This window comes from Mobula hypostoma, chromosome 12, assembly GCF_963921235.1.
Source record: "Mobula hypostoma chromosome 12, sMobHyp1.1, whole genome shotgun sequence".
In the NCBI taxonomy this organism is placed as follows: Eukaryota; Metazoa; Chordata; class Chondrichthyes; order Myliobatiformes; family Myliobatidae; genus Mobula; species Mobula hypostoma.
In genome coordinates this window covers 33,733,639-33,754,267 of record NC_086108.1, presented here as the reverse complement: position 1 = coordinate 33,754,267, position 20,629 = coordinate 33,733,639, and the positions used below count along the sequence as shown (strand labels likewise).

At 39.6% G+C, this 20,629-nt stretch overlaps 1 protein-coding gene across 4 annotated transcripts in view; it reads left to right on the top strand.

Annotated features, from left to right (window-relative positions):
• ddr2a (discoidin domain receptor tyrosine kinase 2a) overlaps window positions 1–20,629 on the top strand; it is a 154,925-nt gene that overhangs the window by 21,924 nt on the left and 112,372 nt on the right. For 2 of the 4 annotated variants that reach the window (XM_063064908.1, XM_063064910.1), the window contains exons 2-3: window positions 481–621; window positions 5,480–5,535. The gene's annotated coding sequence lies outside the window, so the exon portion shown is untranslated. The remainder of the gene's footprint in view (window positions 1–480; window positions 622–5,479; window positions 5,536–20,629) is intronic. The other 2 variants (XM_063064906.1, XM_063064909.1) reach the window with 1 other exon arrangement.

Genomic DNA, 20,629 nt, shown 5'->3' with positions numbered 1-20,629 from the left:
CTGACGAAGGGTCTTGGCCTGAAACGTCGACTCTTCCTTCAGTTAGTCCTGACGAAGGGTCTCGACCTGAAACGTCGACTGTATCTCTTCCTAGAGATGCTGCCTGGCCTGCTGCGTTCACCAGCAACTTTGATGCGTGTTGCAGGCATATTTGCAATTGTGATATATGCAAGGCTCACTGGAATGAAAATCACGCCTTAAGCTCATGCAGAATATTTTACAGTAATCAAGTTCCCCAATTTAGCAGCCCATATATTATGGGCAAGAAGAGTAATATTTTTCTCCCTGACTAATACTTATTGGAAATATCGGATTGTAAATGAAAGTAAATTCAAAAATCTGGGTCTGCAGGTTTGCTCTTGTTTTAGAAAATCTGGTACAGACGGTCAGTCAGGACATTTGAAGTCTCAGGGCTGTAGAGCAGTTTAGATTTAAAGCAAATACCTTGCTTACTTGACTATTTCTGTTTGACTTGACCAGGATTTCCAGCGTTCCTGACTCCATTCTGAGGAATTCCACCAAAACTGCCAGTCTGCGGAATCCACATCTCGTAGTGTTAGGAGCCAAGCAATGGAGAAGCATTACAGAATGTTTCTGTGACAGAAACAAAATTCATCTAATGTAAGTGATTTATCAAGCTACACCGTGTATGCAGAGTGACACATACAAAATGCTGGAGGAACTCAGCAGGTCAGGCAGCATTACGGAAATGAATGAACTGTCGATGATTCTACCTCAGACACTTCATCAAAGCTGTATGTGTTGCTCTGGATTTCCAGCATCTGTAGAATCTCTTGTATTTACCATATGTGCAGGCTTGCTTTCAGTCACACTGCACTGTAGAAAGGACTGTTATTGCACAGATTCAGTTGGGACACAGATATCCGCAAGGACCAAGTTTATATGCTTCTTGTTTAATCAATCTCTAACTCCTTTACACATTCAGTAATGATTTTTAAAATTTGTCTTTCTATTTCTTGAAGTGATTACTTTCAAGCCTCAATTAGGGAGAGTTCTATCACCAGTACATTTTCCTTCAGACATAATTAATTTCTCATTCATTTTTTGTTTATGCAAATAAAAATATCCTTTTCTATCAAAACCATATTTTTGGGTTTGAAGGATTAATTGTATACAAAATAACTTATATTTACTTTAACAGAACAATGCTTTCAAATGAAGTAAATTCCTTTCCTAAGGCAAAATCTAAATCAAATAAAGTCAAAATGTCATTCTTCCAATCAATGGAATTTGTAATTCAACATAGCACTAAAAGCTACGTATAGAAAATAGCACCCGTGTAACTCCTTGGAGAATACTTAATACCAATCCAAATTTTCTTTGCTAATTCATTTTTCATCTCTCGGAGAGATAAATGGTACTTCAATAGATTTCTCAATTGCTAGTTGTCTTTCACTACCAGACCAAGGTGAAAATTGCTTATGAGTTGGCATTAACTGTGGCTAATGGATAAGATATTTAGTAATGTAAATTATTCCAACCCTTTCCTGAAGCACTTTTTTTTAATGAATGCCCCCTCTAACAGGAATTGCCATCTGTGATTAAGAACATGCAGTTATTTTATTTCTCTCATGGGTGGCTGGGTAGCACAGTGGTTAGCACAACGCTTTACAGTACCAGTGACACGGGTTCAATTCCTGCCACTGCCCGTAAGACATTTGTACATTCTCCCTGTGATGGGTTTCTTCCAGGTGCTCCTGTTTCTGCCTACAGTCCAAAGATATACCAGTTGGTAGGATAATTGGTCATTGTAAATTTGTCCTGTAAATAGACTCGGGTTAAATTGGGGGTTGCAGGGTTGGAAGGGCCTATTCCGTGCTGAATCTCAAATAATAAATAAATAAGAAAATAAATTTCAGTAAGGTGACAAAACATGACCTGGCCCATATTTTTGCCTGCAGTACTGTGCACCTAGTGTGTCTTAGGCACCCTAGATTTTGTATATGGTTTCCAATGGTAAGGCCTCCATAGATTGCAACATCATCGAGGCTGTCTGGGATTAGACAGAAACAAGCGAGACACCCAAAGTCTGCAGAAGAACTGTTGGGAAGTTCTCTAAGATGCTTGGAACAACCTACCAGCTGATTTCCTTTTTAAAAAAAAAATTAATGACAGCGTACCTAAGCGGAATTGATGCAGTTTTAAAGGCAAAGGATGGTCACACCCAACATTGACTTGATTGGCCTGCTGAGTTACTCCAGAATTTTGTGTGCGTTGTTTTGGATTTCCAGCATCTGCAGATTTTCTCATGAGTGATTTGATTTTTTTTACTGTTTACTGCTCTTTATAGTAATTTTTCATCTTTAGAAGCTTTTCATTTCACTATTTTTGAAAGCATCTTCACTTTACAGATTCTTTTTGCATGAGCCTAAGACTTCTGCACAGTACTGCATGTGTTTTTGCTTATCAAAAGAACTGCTCAGGAATGTTCCAGTCAATATATAGCACTCTCTAGATTTGGTAAGATGGCAGGAAATACAAGATTTTTCAAAAATTCCATTTCAGAGGTCCCAGCAGTGTAAAATATAAAGTTACAATTGGATTTTTATTGTGATCATTGCACTGTCATCCAATCTAACACAACATGTGGTTGGTCCCTAATAGAAAATATCTGTTCCAAAATACTTTATTGCACAATAATTAATTTCAGCCTGAAAAACACTTAACCAAATGATAAATTGAATCAAGCAAGTGCATGGTTTTGTTAAAAAAACGTCTGCTGTCATGAAGTGTAGTTTTCACATGCTTATGTGGCTGTGGAAAACAACTCTTGCAAAATGCTGTGTTGCACAACGCTTATTTTGAATCTGAGACATATACTGTGTATTGTAGATATATCCAGTGTAAGTTCAAATTTGTAAATCTTTCTGAAGTATCATATACTATGAACTATTTGTCCAATATTCCAGCAAGCTGAGTTGCAAATAGATTGATTTTTGACTCTGTGATGCTGTGAGTATTTTGTTCTATTTTAAAACACGCTGTGGGTTAAATACTGGATCTGACAATGCCATCCTTTTTCACTGCAAATGGATCCAATATAGATTGTTAACTGACAAATGATAGTTTTCTTTTGCTATGTACTGGAAATTCAGCTTCTGCTCCTATTTTATCCTTGTATCCATCATGTGATTGGAATACCTCAATAATGTAACGAGCATTGGAAACCTAATAATCTAGAGGGAGTGCTCATTAACCAATGGCTGGTTGTCACTTCCAGAATAATATTTTTTATTTGTTAATGTTACACTGAAAGGAACACTCATGTGAGTCGGTAAGTCCATAAACTTATCTTTGCATCCGGGCTTGATCCTGCATGGAACAATTTCCATTCTCATATTTCTACCTACAGACAACACAATTGGCATTTATCTTCATATCAATACTTCTAGGCCTGATAATCCTAGCACCCAGCAATGTTATAAAATGGGTCCATGATCTAAACAGATGTTGGCCAATCATGTTACCCCATTTATATAGCATTCAACATGCTTTTTTTCCGGTGATGTCTGCTATTATGAGGCCCACTCTACCAGGCAAAGACCTGTCCATTTATAGGTTTCTTTAGTTCTCTGAATTGATCCTTTTATTATACTGTACTTTTCCTCTGTTGATGTGTAAGTCACCTCAGCTCAGCAGAAACCAAGTGGTGGGCTGCTTGGTAAAATCAAACAGTAAAGCTACAAGGTGCCCAAACTTCAGAAGTATAGCATGCTTGACTGTGAAGGCAACGGGGATATCCACTGTAAATAAGCTTGTCTGATTGCAGTAAAAATCCAATTATAACCTGTAGGTACCTCTGAAACGAGAGCTTGTGCAAAGTTTTGCAATTCCTGTCAGCCCTCCAATTCCAGAAACTCCTATATAAAATTGACCTGTAACTTTCCAAGTGATAAAGACAAACATTTAGCTGAGAAACATTGGTCAGATCGTGTTTTGAAGTTTTTCAGTAAAGCCTATGCTATGACCTTGCCACTGTGTGCATAATGGAAACTTTAAATGGCATTGCACCAGCATCACTGCTGTGTAAATCAAATGTGTATTAGGATTAATGGACACTTTGTGGTAGAAGGAATAATAGAACTGCTTTACTGTATTGTTGGGCTTCAAAATTTTATATAGAATACAGTAAGGTTAGTGGCTCAGCTGGTTGATACAACATTCACTCTGTGCCTTGCAATAGGGTACTACAGCCAATGGGTGGGACTACAACCAGAGGGCCTGGGTTAAGGGTGAAAAGTTTAAGGGGAACATGAGGGGGAACTTCTTCACTCAGAGGGTCATGAAAGGGTGGAATGAGCCAACAGCACAAGTGATGCATGCGAACTCAATTTCAACGTTTAGGAGAAGTTTGGATAGATACATGGATGGTAGAGGAATGGGGTCTATGGTCTGGGTGCAGATCGATGGGAATAGGCTCTTTAAATGGCTTCAGCATGGCCTAGATGGGCCAAAAGGCCTGTTCCAGAGTTGTACTTATCTATGACTCTATATACTGGATGTAGTGGCTTAGCCCTCACTACACTAGTATTCAGAGACCAAGAACAGAAATCGTGCTATTTTATCTGGGGAATTTAAATTTAATTAAATAAACCTGGAATGAAAGGAATTTGTTTCAGCGATAATAACTTTGAAACTACCAGACTGCGTAAAACCCAACTGGTTCATGAATGCCCTTGTACATGATAAATAATCATATTTAGGTTTGGTATGTGGGTGACTCCAGTCCCACCAACATAGCTGGATTCTTTACTCCCTACCGAAGAAACCATACTGTATTTACCAACAAGGTGGATAATGAATGGCAAACTTATCTGTTAAGTAATAAACTGCTGGATTTTAATCAGCACTAATTATAAGTAGAAATTTACCACTGGAGTCTTTGATGTCATGAAATATCAGGCAGGGCTCCTGCTGGAGGAGGATACCCAGTGAATCTTACTGTTAAGTACGGAATTGTGAAGCGTGCACCAGGCATAAAGAACTTAGGGTATCTTACCCACCATAGCTGAAGAGCTGGCTTGTAATGATTGTTTAGTTCCCTACATTTAAAATGTGGGGCAAAATTGGAAGCATTCACCTGTATAAGCAAATTGATTTCACTTGTAGGGAGAAAGGGTATAATTATTTAATCAATCACTTATATGGCATGTACTGTCTGCATTTACTTAAATCATGACTTTATTGTAAAACTTTAAATTAATGTATGCTTACATGAAAGCAATCTATCTGCACCCTATTTGTACTACGCTGGAGGTTGCAAGGCCTGGTTAATAAATAGCATATGTTAGACACTACAGTGGTATGCAAAAGTTTGGGCACCCGGGTCAAAATTTCTGTTACTGTGATCAGCTAAGCGAGTAAAAGATGACCTGATTTCCAAAAGGCATAAAGTTAAAGATGACACCTTTCTTTAATATTTTAACCAAGATTACTTTTTTATTTCCATCTTTTACAGTTTCAAAATAACAAAAAGGAAAAGGGCCCGAAGCAAAAGTTTGGGCACCCTGCATGGTCAGTACTTAGTAACACCCCCTTTGGCAAGTATCACAGCTCGTAAACGCTTTCTGTAGCCAGCTAAGAGTCTTTCAATTCTTTGGGGATTTTCGCCCATTCTTCCTTGCAAAAGGCTTGAAGTTCTGTGAGACTCTTGGGCCGTCTTGCATGCACTGTTCTTTTGAGGTCTTCCACAGATTTTCGATGATGTTTAGGTCGGGGGACTGTGAGGACCATGGCAAAACCTTCAGCTTGCACTTCTTGAGGTAGTCCATTGTGGATTTTGAGGTGTGTTTAGGATCATTATCCTGTTGTAGAAGCCATCCTCTTTTCATCTTCAGCTTTTTTACAAACGGTGTGATGTTTGCTTCCAGAATTTGCTGGTATTTAATTGAATTAATTCTTCCCAGTGAAATGTTCCCCGTGCCACTGGCTGCAACACAAGCCCAAATCATGATCAATCCACCCCTGAGCTTAACAGTTGGAGAGGTGTTCTTTTCATGAAATTCTGCACCCTTTTTTGTCCAAACATACTTTTGCTCATTGTGGCCAAAAAGTTTTATTTTAACTTCATCAGTCCACAGGACTTGTTTCCAAAATGCATCAGGCTTGTCTAGATGTTCCTTTGCAAACTTCTGATGCTGAATTTTGTGGTGAGGATGCAGGAAAGGTTTTCTTCTAATGACTCTTCCATGAAGGTCATATTTGTGCAGGTGTCGCTGCACGGTAGAACAGTGCACCACCACTCCAGAGTCTGCTAAATCTTCTTGAAGGTCTTTTGCAGTCAAACGGGGGGTTTTGATTTGCCTTTCTAGCAATCCTACGAGCAGTTCTCTCAAAGTTTTCTTGGTCTTCCAGACCTCAACTTGACTGCCACCATTCCTGTTAACTGCCATTTTTTAATTACATTACCATCTGAGGAAACGTCTACCTGAAAACACTTTGCTATCTTCTTATAGACTTCTTCTGCTTTGTGGGCATCATTTATTTTAATTTCCAGAGTGCTAGGCAGCTGCTTAGAGGAGCCTATGGCAGCTGATTTTTGGGACAAGGTTTCAGGAGTCAGGGTACTAATAAAGCTTTGAAATTTGCATCACCTGCTTTTCCTAATGATGACTGTGAACAAGCCATAGCTCTAACAAGCTAATTAAGGTCTAAGACCTTGGTAAAAGTTATCTGAGAGCTCAAATCTCTTGGGGTGCCCAAACTTTTATATGGTGCTTCTTTCCTTTTTTCACTCTAAAATTGTACAAAACAAAAATAATACACTAATCTTGCTTAAAATGTTGAAAAGAATGTTTCATCTTTAGCTTTATGACTTTTGGAGATCAGTTCATCTTCTACTCACTTAACTATTCACAGTAACAGAAATTTTGACTGGGGTGCCCAAACTTCTGCATTATCCTGTATATTCACTGTAAAATAAAATACAGTGGATTCTGATTAACTGGGCCATCAGTTAATCAGGGCATTTGGGACAATTCTTAAAGAACAAAAAGTAATTGAGAAAATTGCGAAGATTCCCTTTGATTATTTGAGGGAACTGTGCCTCTTAATTGGGGAAAGTGACAGTTTATAACTAGCATCAGTCAAGTGTACTTGTGTGGCTGTTAGATGCTACATGGTGCTTAGAGCAAACAGTTTTTAAATAGCGTCAGTTGTGTGTGTCTGTGTTCAGAAAGCAGTGATTTTTGTCACTGATAGTTGGCAATAAATAAGCAGTATGATAACTCAGAACTGTTTAGCTCACTATGGTTTCAAGCATTCAGGATTGAAGATGCCAGAAATGGCAAGGAGTGAAAATGAAACAATTTCACTTCTTCAACAAGTTAGGGACTATGAAAATGTGAATGAATCAACAATCACCTTAAATATTAGAATGAAAATGAAGATTTGGAGGATGCAATTGTCAATAATATTGTATGAAGGCAGTCTATTGTTTCTACTAGTCGACTGCTCTGATTTTGTTCCTTGAATACACTGGATGAATTCTTCGGTCAATAACTATTGGAACTAATGCACAGATTTATAGCACTGTAATACTTTGTGTTCTACTTTGTTCTGTAGTTCATTTAAATACATAATTTGTTACTCATTTTGTCTTTTTTTTATATCTTTTTAAATATTTCTATGTAACTTAGTCTAATTGATGCAGCTGCTTAATTGGGCCAAAATATACAGGTCCCAAGGCATCCCAATGAAATATAACATACTGCATTCTTATTTCATCTGTGTCGGGGGAGGGCGCAGAGCATGACAAGGCACTCTATATCATGGAAGTGAGCATCTCTGTTGTAGCTAGCAAATTGTCAAAACATTCTCATTTTCCAAGCAAACAGCAAGCAAACTGAAATTATTGCTGGTTTTCAGGAATCCTCCAGAGACTTGAGCATGAAACTTGGTTTGTGCTTCTGTGTAATACAGATAGAATGCTGCATTGATGATGTCAAAACGTTGGGCCCTTTCCAGACTATTACCAAAATATGGGTTAAGAAGGGCATCTTCAACTTTTTGGAACAAGGGTAGAGACAAGATAGAGACTGTTGTTAAAGAGAGGAGATTATTTACACTCATTTCTGTTTTAGCATTGGTATATTGCAAAGTAACTTATCCAGTGGCAGCACCATACAAACCAGCAAGATCTCTTAGATTGGCATTGAGTGTCAATGAGTTCATTGGCTCAGCCTTGGATGATGTCATATTAGACAAAAAAAATAGCCTCAGTATTCCTGACATGGGGTGGAGAGATGTTGAGTGGGTTAGGTGCAGGATATCAACAGCAGGAGGATGGACTTGAAAGAAAAACAAGTGGTTATGAACACAGGGCAAGCATAAAATTGTGGTTTTTCCTCCCAGTTGAACAGATGGATTCATTTGCTGTTGAGGCTTCTGAGATTAACATTATTTGTTAATGAAAAGTAAATGGAAAAAATCGGCCTCTCCCAGTCAAATTGATGCAAGGCAGAGGGTCTTTAAACAGGGGTCACAGAAGAACCTGTTGGAGAAGAGGCGTGTTTTATTTGTAAACATAAGGAATTCTGCAGATGCTGGAAATTCAAGCAACACACATCAAAGTTGCTGGTGAACGCAGCAGGCCAAGCAGCATCTATAGGAAGAGGTGCAGTCGACGTTTCAGGCTGAGACCCTTCGTCAGAAACGTCGACTGCACCTCTTCCTATAGATGCTGCTTGGCCTACTGCGTTCACCAGCAACTTTGATGTGTGTTGCTTGGTGTTTTATTTGTACGGGAATTTGTTAAAATCTGGAATCAAAGGTGCTAGAAGTGGATCACAAACAAGAGAAAATCCGCAGATGCTGGAAATCCAGCAACTGTTGGGGGAACTCAGCAGGCCAGGCAGCAGCTATGGAAAAGAGTAAACAGTCGACATTTCCTCAGATTTTCCACGGATGCAGCCTGGCCTGCTGAGTTCCTCCAGTGTTTTGCGTCTGTTACTAGATATAGATGTCGTCGTAACTTTCAATAATAGAAAAGAATACGGACTTTAATGGATGAAATTTACAGGGGCAAGAGAGCATGTGTGTAAGGGTGGGGTAGGGGTGACTACTTGACTAATTCTGTTAGAGTTGAAACATCTGACCAAATGGTGCACTACTCTGCTCCAAGTTAGTGGTAATTTCAAGAGTGCAAGTTGATATTCAGTGAGGAATCCCTCCAGCACAATGGTCAGGACATCACAGGCAAGGCCTAATCAAATTGCCAAAGCATACCCCACAGGGTAATACCTAGAGTTCCCCATGTTTGGTTGGGTTCCTTTGTAGGTTCTGTAGCCCAGAGCTACAGAAGTATGGATGGGAAAGCTGACTAGCTATTGGCCACAACTAAAGTGGACACAAAAGCTGGGCCTCAGACAGCTCCGGGCCTATATCTGTGATTTCAATCTGCCCAGAAAGTGGAAAAGAGGAAGTACATTGGGGAAGGTTATTAGTAGATGGAAGCAGAATAGGAGGGAGTGATCACTCACATTAGGAATCTCATGTTACTTGGGTCGTTTAAAAATATAGCAGCTTTGCAGAATATAAAACCTGTTTCCTTTTCTAACCTATGTTTAACTGGATACATTAAACTGATATTCAGCAAAAACCATCTGCAGGTCTGAGTATGAAAAAACCTTCCAGTTTTGAAACTGACGATCCTACCCATTATCGTTGTTCTAGCACTTGAAAAGGATATTTAAACCAATCCCAATTCCCTGTTCTTTCCCACAGCCATAGTTTTTGTTTCTTTTCTCTTCCAAATATCAGTCAACATATTTAACAAGTATACTGACTGACTGAGAAATTAGCTTAATCCTTCTTTCACAATGCGAAAAATAATACAATTCAGGTTTTGCCACAAATTTGAATATACTATTAGAAGAGTTTGTATTGGTAATAAACCGTTCCTTATACTGCAGTTGAAAGTCGAAGTGAAGTATCCTACTTACTATTTTTACTCTCACTACGTTGCATTATTTGTCAATGTTAACATCAGTAATTCATGAATCAGATTACCCACAGGAGTGTTAGTGTGAGTGTAAGTGTTAGTGTGGGTGTTTTACTCAAAGATAGCCAACCACATCCATGAAACCTATTCCAGCATTTCCACAGTGCAGACTTTGAGCTCCAAGAGAAATTCAGTGAAGAAAACTGACCCAACACCAACCTGAAGCCAATTCTGTCTCTTGCTTGTCATCACTAAGGAGGGGGCTTCATGTAAATTAGGGTGCAGATTGTAACCAACATCTTCCTGCCTGGACTGTCGCCAGGACCTTCACATTTGCCTGAACCAAAAGCATGGTTGATAAAAGTATTTACATATGGGATGAATACAAATGGACGTTGGATGATCAGTGTGGACGCAATTGGACAAAGCACCCTATGGTTCTATTTAAATGAGGATTACGCTGCTTTCATTCCTCAACTCAACTGCCCAGAAGCTGTTTCAACTGGCGTACCATCCAAGGGGGCAAACTGAGAGTATGTATTCATTGTCAGAGTACAGGGAAGACCAGAGGTGCCACATAATTGGCCCACTCCAACCTGCCAAGGGACTGCAATGTACAAAGCTGTGAGGAACGTGGAAAAAAAAGACCCTGAATTAGCGAGATTATATAACTTAATATCTGCCTTGACTCTATATAAAGCTACTGTGGTTAGGTTAAGCTGCTCATGAGATCTGGGACAATTATGGATTGTCTGGGATATTATCAACTTTGTGTTTAAAGAAAGAAGCAAGTTCTCAGCAGGTCAGGCAGCATCCATGAATATGAAAAAACAGTCGATGTTTCAAACTGAGATACTTCTTTAGCACTGGAAAGGAAGGGGGAAGATATCAAAAGGAGATGCTCTTCCTTCCTTTTGTTCTATGATCCACATTCTCTCCTATCACATTCTTTCCTCTCCAGCCCTTTGCCTTTCCTATCCCCCTGGCTTCATATATCACCTTCTAGACATCCTCCTCCTCTTCCCCCCCCCCCACCTTTTTATTCTGGCGTCTTCCCCCCTTACTTTCCAGTACTGAAGATGGGTCTTGGCCTGAAACAGCCACCTTTTGTTCATTTCCTTTGCTGCTGCCTGACCTGTTGAGTTCCTGCAGCATTTTGTGTGTGTGTTGCTTTGGATTTCCAGCATCTACAGAATTTCTCAAATCTCTCACCAGCATTTTTGTCATTTGTTAGTTACAGCCCCTACGCAGTGAAGCCAGAGTGTGGGGTGAAAAGCATGCAAAACAGTAGAAGCTACACTCTGCTGACAGGGTTAAGGCTTCCTTTTCAAAATTATAAACATAACAATAATATTGTTAAACAGAGAATGGGCTGACATTATTAATAGCTAACATTTTCAAATATAAAATTGCTGATAGTGCAAGTATGTTAGATCTCCCCAACTCTAAATATAATTGAACATGGTAAAAGATAAATAGACATAGACATACTTTATTGATCCCGAGGGAAATTGGGTTTCGTTACAGCTGCTCCAACCAAGAATAGAGCATAAATGTAGCAATACAAAAACCACAAACAATCAAATAACAATATGCAAACTGTGCCAGATGGAAATAAAAAAAAAACAAAAAAAAACCCCAAACTAGAAAAGAAAAAAAAACACTAAATTAAGCTAAGCAAAACTAGACTAAGCTAAACAAAACTAAAGCAAAGTCTGGCTAACATATTACATTGGATACAATCATTAATGTCGTTAACTCCACTCCTCTATCTGTATATTTTTAGTTTTTTAAAAAAAAAGGATTCAAAAAAGGTCAAACTGCATCATATGAAAATGTTGAATAAATGGTCTCCAAGTTTCTTTAAATATAACTGAAGGATCGGAGGTGCCACTTCTGATTTTCTCTAAATTTAAGCAAGATAAAGTTTGAGAAAACCATTGAAATGTAGTAGGAGGATTGACCTCTTTGCAATTCAATAAGACAGATCTTCCAGCCATTAACGTTAATGAATGCAATCATCCGACAGGCTGAAGGGGATAAGTAACTCTCTTCCATCATTGATAACCCAAAAATTGCAGTAATGGGGTGAGGTTGCAAATCAATACACAAAACTGTAGAAATAATATCAAAGATGTCTTTCCAATATTTATCCAAAAAAGGGCAAGACCAGAACATACGAGTCAAGAAAGCAACTTCAGAATGACATCTATTACAAATAGGGCTAACGGAGTTAAGTCATCAGACAACCAAGACTCAGGACTCTGTGGTCCTGCTGACTCTGCCACAAATTCTGACAAGTAATTGAACAACAGGGGAAAGAAACCTCGTAAACATCCTGTTCCTTGATGGCAGAACCCACAGGCATGCAAAAGATAAGGCTGGATATTTTGTAACTAAATTCAGCCTAAGGTCACCAGACACATCCCCTTTAGCTGATTTACTGCACACGAGCCCCAAGCCCCAGCCTTTCTAGTGCTGCTGAAGGTGTACTCCAGCGCTGACAGTGAAAACAATTAAGAAGTATTCCTGCACCGAGGATGTTTTACTTTCATAGTTTTGTTGCTTTTCCTAACTTTTCCCAACTTTTCCCATTGCAGTCATCCAGTGTAAATCAATAATGTAATATAACTGCAGGCTTATTAGAATTTGAGCTGAGTTAATGTCTGAGAATGATGACACTTTTGTTACTTTAGAACATTAACTGAAATTACATTTCCTCTTTAACTGCAACTTATTCACTGCTGGCTGTCAAGTAGGTACCTGTCGAGAAATGTTAGCAAAATTCCAACAGTGTTTCATGCATTCAAGGGTGATGTTAAATCTTCTCTGTGCTAACTGATTTGAACAAGTCACATTTCCTTGTTCCATTTTCTGTTTAAAGCACTTTTGAATTTCTTGAGCTTGTGAGAAGCATCTGTAAAATGTACAAATGCACTAAAATAACATTCATATTGATATTCTTGTACATTTCTCCTGTCATAGTCTAAAGAATATATCAAAGATTCCTTTTCAAGTATTGTGCAGATTTTACAAACAAAACTCTTTTCAAGACCCTGAACGATATTGATAAATATTTTTCACGTTGCAGGGTAATGTTTTGGAAAAGGATATTTGCAATGCAGATGTAAATGTTTTCCATGTGTTGGTAGAAAGAGTAATCTGAATTGAGATTACATTTTAATTGCCTTGCAGATTCCACTTAGTTGTCCATTTGGTAATTGTCTAATAAAAAAAGTATCGTAAGAAAAGTTTGTGGATATTTTCTGTGCCAAGCAAATTTTATCACATTCCGCTCTCAGATTTGTTTTTGGACTGATTTTCAAATCCTGGAAGAATTCCTAAAAGAATTTCAGAATTTGGGATGAAGTATGGAAAAAGCTGTCAGAGCTACTTCGCTCTATTGTTTCAAGAACTTTCCCCTCACAAAGACTTTCAACCCAATAATTAATTTTCACTGCCCTAAACCTCAGCTGGCATGTGTAGGGGCTGTAGGATAGAAATCGAAGAAGAAATTTGAAAATATATAACTGGTCTCATGGAATTTTTATTTCCCAACAGCCTTCATCAGGACTTAGATATGTTTACCTCTTTCAGCTTAAAGATCTTTTTTGTTGGCAAGTGGTAGCCATTGGAATTTGCCAGATTTAGTGAAGACATCCATTTGAGATACTTCCATATGCTTTAGTAGCTAGCCAAATTGATAAATAATTGAGAGATAGCATAAGATATAGGAGCAGAAGTAGGCTGTTTGGCCCATTGACTCTGCTCTGTCATTCAATCATAGCTGATCCAATTCTTCCAGACATCTCCATCCCCCTGCCTTCTCCCCATACCCTTTGATGCCCTGGCTAATCAAGAACCTATCTATCTCTGCCAAAAAATGCACCCAATGACTTGGCTTCCACAGCTGCTCACGGCAACAAATTCCACAGATTTACCACCTTCTGACTAAAGTAATTTCTCTGCATCTCAGTTCTAAAAGGACGTCCTTCAATCCTGAAGTCGCACCTTCTTGTCCTAGAATCCCCTGCCATGGGAAATAACTAATATCTAATCTGTTCAGGCCTTCTAACATTCAGAATGTTTCTATGAGATTCCCCCCTCATTCACCTGAACTCCAGGGAGTACAGCCCAAGAGTTGCCGGATGTTTCTCATACAGCAACCCTTTCATTCCTGGAATCATTCTCGTGAATCTTCTCTGAACCCTCTGCAATGTCAGTACATCCTTTCTAAAATAAGGAGCCCAAATCTACACACAATACTCCAAGTGTGGTCTCACGAGTGCCTTATAGAGCCTCAACATCACATTCCTGCTCTTATATTCTATACCTCTAGAAATGAATGCCAACTTTGCATTCGCCTTCTTCACAACCAACTCAACCTGGAGGTTAACCTTTAGGGTATCTTGCACAAAGACTCCCAAGTCCCTTTGCATCTCTGCATTTTGAATTCTCTCCCCTTCTAAATAATAGTCATTTATTTCTTCCACCAAAGAGCATGACTATACACTTTCCAACGTTGTATTTCATTTGCCACATCTTTGCGCATTCCCCTAAACTATCTAAGTCTCTTTGCAGGCTCTCTGTTTCCTCAGTACTACCTGATCCTCCACCTGTCTTTGTATCATCGGCAAATTTAGCCACAAATCCATTAATATTGTAGTCCAAATCATTGACATACATCGTAAAAAGGAGCGGTCCCAACACTGACCCCTGTGGAACTCCAGTGGTAACCGGCAGCCAGCCAGATTAGAATCCCTTTATTCCCACTCTCTTTTTCTGCCGACCACTCAAGCAAATAACTTCCCTATAACTCCATGGGATCTTATCTTGCCAAGCATCCTCATGAGCAGCACCTTGTCAAAGGCCTTCTGAAAATCTAAGTACACCATATCTACTGCATCTCCTTTGTCTACCCTGCTTGTAATTTCCTTAAAGAATTGCAGTAGGTTTGTCAGACAGGATTTTCCTTTCGGGAAACAATGCTGGCTTTGGCCTATCTTGTCATGTGCCTCCAGATACTCTAATCTCAATCCTAATAATCGATTCCAACAACTTCCCAACCACTGATGTCAGGCTAACAGGTCTATAGCTTCCTTTCTGCTGCCTCTCACCCTTCTTAAATAGCAGAGTAACATTTGCAGTTTTCCAGTCATTCGTTACAATGCCAGAATCTATCAATTCTTGAAAGATCATCGTTAATGCCTCTGCAATCTCTCTAGCTACTTCAGAACCTGAGGGTGCATTCCATCAGGTCCAGGAGATTTATCCACCCTCAGACCATTAAGCTTCCTGAGCACCTTCTCAGTCATAACTTTCACTGCACATACTTCATTTCCCTGACACCCTTGAGTGTCTGGTATACTGCAGACGTCTTCCACTGTGAAGACTGATCCAAAATACGCATTCGGTTCCTCTGCCATCTCCGCATCTCTCAATACAATATCTCCAGCGTCATTTTGTATTGGTCCTATATCTACCCTCGACTCTCTTTCACCCTTTATATATTTAAAAAAGCTCTTAGTATCTTCTTTGATATCAGTCGCCAGCTTCCTCTCATAATTCATCTTTTCCTTCTGAATGACCTTCTTAGTTTCCTTCTGCAAGTTTTTAAAAGCTCCCCAATCCTCTATCTTCCCACTAGCTCTGGCTTCCTTGTATGCTTTTGCTTTTACTGTGGCTCTGACTTCACTTGTCAGCCACAGTAGTGTCCTTCTTCCCTTTGAAAATGTCTTCTAATTTGGAATGCATCTGTCTTCCACTTCCCTCATTTTTAACAGAAACTCCAGCCATTGCTGCTCTGTTGTCCTTCCTGCCAGTGGCCCTTTTCATGCAACTTTGGTCAGTTCCCCTCTCATGCCATTATAATTTCCTTAACTCCACTGAAATACCGATGCATTTGATTTTATTTTTTCCCTCTCAAATTTCAATGTGAGCTCTCTTATCACCTCCGGATCATTGCACAACACCCAATCCAGTCAGCCAATCCCCTAGTGGGCTCACCAGCAAGCTGTTCTAAAAAGCCATCCCTTAGACATTCTACAAATTCTCTCTCTTGAAGTCCAATACTGATCTGGTTTTCCCAATCCACTTCCATGTTAAAATCCCCAATGATTATCATGACATTGCCTCTCTGACATACCTTTTCTATCTTCTGCTGTAATTTGTAACCCACATCCCAGCTGCTGTTTGGAGACCTGTATACAACTGCCATTAGGGTCCTTTTACCCTTGGCATTTCTTAACAGCCCATAGAGACTCTACACTTTCCAATCCTATGTCATTTCTTTCCAATGATTTAATATTATTTCTTACATGTAGGGCCACACCACCCCCTCTGCCTACTAACCTATCTTTCCAATACACTGTATATCCTTGGACATTCAGCTCCCAATGGCAGCCATTCTTTAACCAAGTTTCAGACATGGCCACGTCTTATTTGCCAATCTGTAGTTGAATTTCAAGATCAACCATAGCAGTTTTAAGAACACTGCACTCACATTGAAACATTCACTGAAGATTGTAACAATTTCATGTAGACAGACCACGAACCTTGACATGGAGAATAATTGAGTAAATTAAGTTTGTATTCACTAGGATTTAGAAGATTGGGATGGAGTAACATGGAATAGGCAAATTAGAAGCAGAAAGGATATTCCCAATGGTAGTGAATATTCTCGTCATGATCAAAGAATGAAGATTAAGCCATTTTTAAGACTAATATGAGGAAAATTTTCTGCTCCAAAAGAATAGTGAACTGATGGAATTCTCTACCACAGAAAGCAGATGAAGCCAAGGCATTAAATATATTCAAGAAAGAGATGGATGATTTTTCTTAGGACTGGGGGATCAAGGTTTATGGAGAGAAACAACAAACAATCTGCTGGAGGAATTAAGAAGATCAAGTGGCATCTATTGAAAGAAAGGAATTGTTGATTTTTTGGGTCAAAACCCTCCATCAGGGTCTTCATCCCAAAATGCCAACAATTCATTTCCCCCCACAATTGTTGCTCAACCACCTGAGCTCCTCCAGCAAATTATTAATTGCATCAGAGTCCGGCATCTACAGTCTCTTGTGTATAATGGAGAGAATAGGATAGGGTACCACATTTTGATGAAGTAGCACTTAGCATGCTGTGTACATATATCTACTGATGTTTCTGGACACATCTTCAGTGATGTTCCTGGAATCATCGGGTGTTTCGGGTCTTTCAACATCATACAACCTCCTCCAGGTGACCCAGCCGGGGCTGATCAGACCCCAGCTTGTGTCCAGATGGCTAGCTACTTATGACTCTATGGTACCCCACTTTTGAGCCACAGCCATCTTGAGGCCCTCTCTGCCACATCAGTGGTACTGCGGATGGCTCTCCTCTTCCTCTCTCCCCCGATGCCCAAGTTGCTGAAGGCTCTAACTAAGGGACGGGCTGCAAATCCCCTACAACCAATCTCCACTGGGAATTGTTGTCATGGCTTGCAGCTTCCCATCAACCCCTCCCTTCACCATTGCCTCCAGAATTTGGTTAACATCTTCATCAAACTGCTTCCACAGTGAAGTCATGTTAGCTGCGGGCCATTTGATCCGCCTGCTTGTTAGACTTCATGTTCGAGGGATTAGTTTGCAACACTTGGAGGTTCCGGGCACTATGGGGTGACTCCGGGCCTGGCCCCTCCTTCATCTCACCAAGTTGGACACCTGCGCATTGTGCTGCTCCTACTCCCGCCAAACACTTCATGCTCACTTGGTGGGCCTTCAAGCCGCGATCGTTCTTGCAGATTTTGCCACATGTACACTGCTTCCTCATGTCGTTTGTTCATTGCCTGGGTCTGATGTCGTTGTGTCCATCTGACTGGGGTGCTCATCCTCCCCCCCGCTCTCGGGCACCCCTGGGGGTATCTTTTCCTTAGATTCTTTGTAGCTTTTTAGGGGGTCCTCGTCTCAGAGGACACAGATTGGGTTGCCAGCCCGTTCTGCCCCGGTTGCCGTCTCTCCGGGCTGTCACTGACTCTCCAGTCGTTACCACTCTTTTCGTGGTTGTCACTGATGAACTCTGGGTGTAAGATGTGTACATACATCTACTGATGCTTCTGGTTCAGGATGTCAGAGTTCAATTCCAACATCATCTGTAAGAAAATTTGTACGTTCTCCCCAATGCACATGGGTTTCCTCAAGGTCTCTGGTTTTCTCCCACAGTCCAAAGATGTACCAGTTAGTAGGTTAATTGGTTGTTGTAAATTGTCCTGTGATTGCCTGTATGCAGCTCTTTGGGCCAGAAGGGCCTATTCCATACTGTATCTCCAAAAACCACAACCACATTAAATCATGGAGCAGACTTCAAGGGCTGAATGATCCTCTCTCCTATTTTATTGTTCCTCTCTCTTATTTTATTGTTATGTAAGAATTATATCATTTCATTTTATAAAGATCACTTATAAAACATTTCAATAAATCTGTGATTTTTTTGTTCAGTTATTAAGTTTTACTTTTCTACTCCTGGATAAATTTTATGATGTTTTTTCAGACAAGTTAAAGCTATGAAATGAATTGTCCAACATTTGTCATTAGCAACCAGATGTTGGCAATGGAGCCTTGCAATTTTACCGTTTGTATTCATTTATAATCTTAATCATGCTTATTAATTTGTTGTTCACTTCTGCTACATGCAATTCTTTTTATTGTTCAAATGGAAAATGTATTTTAGCCTTGCTGCCTATTTATATACAACTCAGCAAAGTATCTTTGAAGTCTAACTGAAAAAGCCAGTTCAAACTAATTAGTCATATTACTCATTTGTTCTGAGGTCAGTGTTAATTACATGGTCATGAATCATAACGAGCAGCGGCTGGCAGTTTCCAGTAGAAGACCAGATTCCTCAGTCACATAATTTTCCTGCACCAAATGACACACTTAAAACCAATGAGAAAAACTGAACAGGAATCAAACAATATTGTAAATCCTAACCCAGAAAGCTAGGAGGGTAGAAAAGTTTTTTTTTTATTATTAACCTCATTCTAAATGCATTGGAAATGGATGGGCCAAGTAACAAACCAACACTCAGGTGGCAGGTTGGACTTCGAAATATTTTAAAGAAATTATTTTAACAATTATAACATTTTTTTCCAAGCATCAATGTAGATGTCCCTGGGGTTTGAGAATCTCAGCAGGTAAGAAAAGGCTTAAAATAAGGCAGAGCATCAACACGCAGGTTTACATTCAAAAGCAGAATTACTAGATGGCTCCCAGATATAAAAACAGATAATGTTGGAAACACTCAACGTCATAGAACATCTGTGGAAAGAGAAATGGGTTTTGTATTTTGTCTCAAACCTGAAATGTTGACTCTGTTTCTCTTTCCACAGATGCTGCCTGACCTGTTAAATTTCCAGCAGATTTTATTTCTATTTCAGGTTCCCAGTATGATTTCAGTAGCTGGTTCCCTCAGCCCAGCAAAACTCCCTCTACTCAATCAGACCCCTGTGATTGGCTGTTGTTTCTCAGTTCCCATACAATGCATAACATCAGTCTGATTGACTATTCAACACAAAGCACGTAGAAAAACATCCAAATTATGTTCTCCATTATGTAGGACAAGTGCTTTCCCCAATGTACATATGTTAAAACAGGCTGGTAAATGAATTTCAGGATGTGCAGAAGTTCTGAGGAAGATTTGTGATAAATGAAAAGAGACTGCAGTTCCTTAGTCTGCAGTGAAATAGCTTAATGTGACATTAAGAGATTTCAGTAACCTTAATGATACTAGGATACTGTCCCCTTCCTCTGTATCCCTGCAGAAGGAGCGCATCAAAGTTTCTTCTGACTGATTCCAGTAATGGCAGGTTTGAGGAGACATTAAGTACACTGGGTCTCCAGAATTTAGATGTCTGAGAGCTAATATCGCGTAAAATTACCAAGCTCTTACAGGGTAGGTGCAGCAATAGTGTTTCCCTGGCTGGTGAGTCAAAACCCTGGAGAGTGTCTCTGAATAAAGGGTCAGCCATTCAGGACAGAGATGAGAAGACATTTCTTCTCTTAGTGACATTTACTGAAAATAGAGAGTTCAATACATTTTCAAATTTTAGAAGAATCAAGGATTACCTGATTAGTACTGAAAAGTGGCACTGAGGTAAAATATCGGCTACAACCTTATTGAATAATGGAGCAAGTGTGAGGGACAGCCTCCTGCTGTCTTTCTTATAGTTTTTATGCTCTTGTATGTCAAATTCTTAAATAGCAGGCCACTTAGGACCAGATGAGGACAAAATTCTTTACTCTGAGGCTTATAGTTCTTACAAAAACTTTCTATCAGTGACCTTCAGTTCTGACTGTTGGAGTTTGAACATTCTCCCTGGCACCACGTGGATTTCCTCAGGATGTTCTGGTCCCATCGCAAAAAAGAAGTGCAGGTTTGTAGGTTAACCGGCCCCCATAAATTGTCTCTAGTGTGCAGAAGAGTGGTGCAATCTGTGTGATAGTTACTGGGGATGTGGGGAGAACAAAATAGGATTGGAGTAAACAGTTTCTTGATGGTTCATCAGATCTGCCAGACCAAAGACTCTGTTTCCATGAGTTTGGATGTAGTATTGTAAACTCTTCTCTGGGGGGGATCATGATATTTTCCTGTGTCCTATCTGTTGCTAAGCTCTTGCATGGCCATATACTTAACTG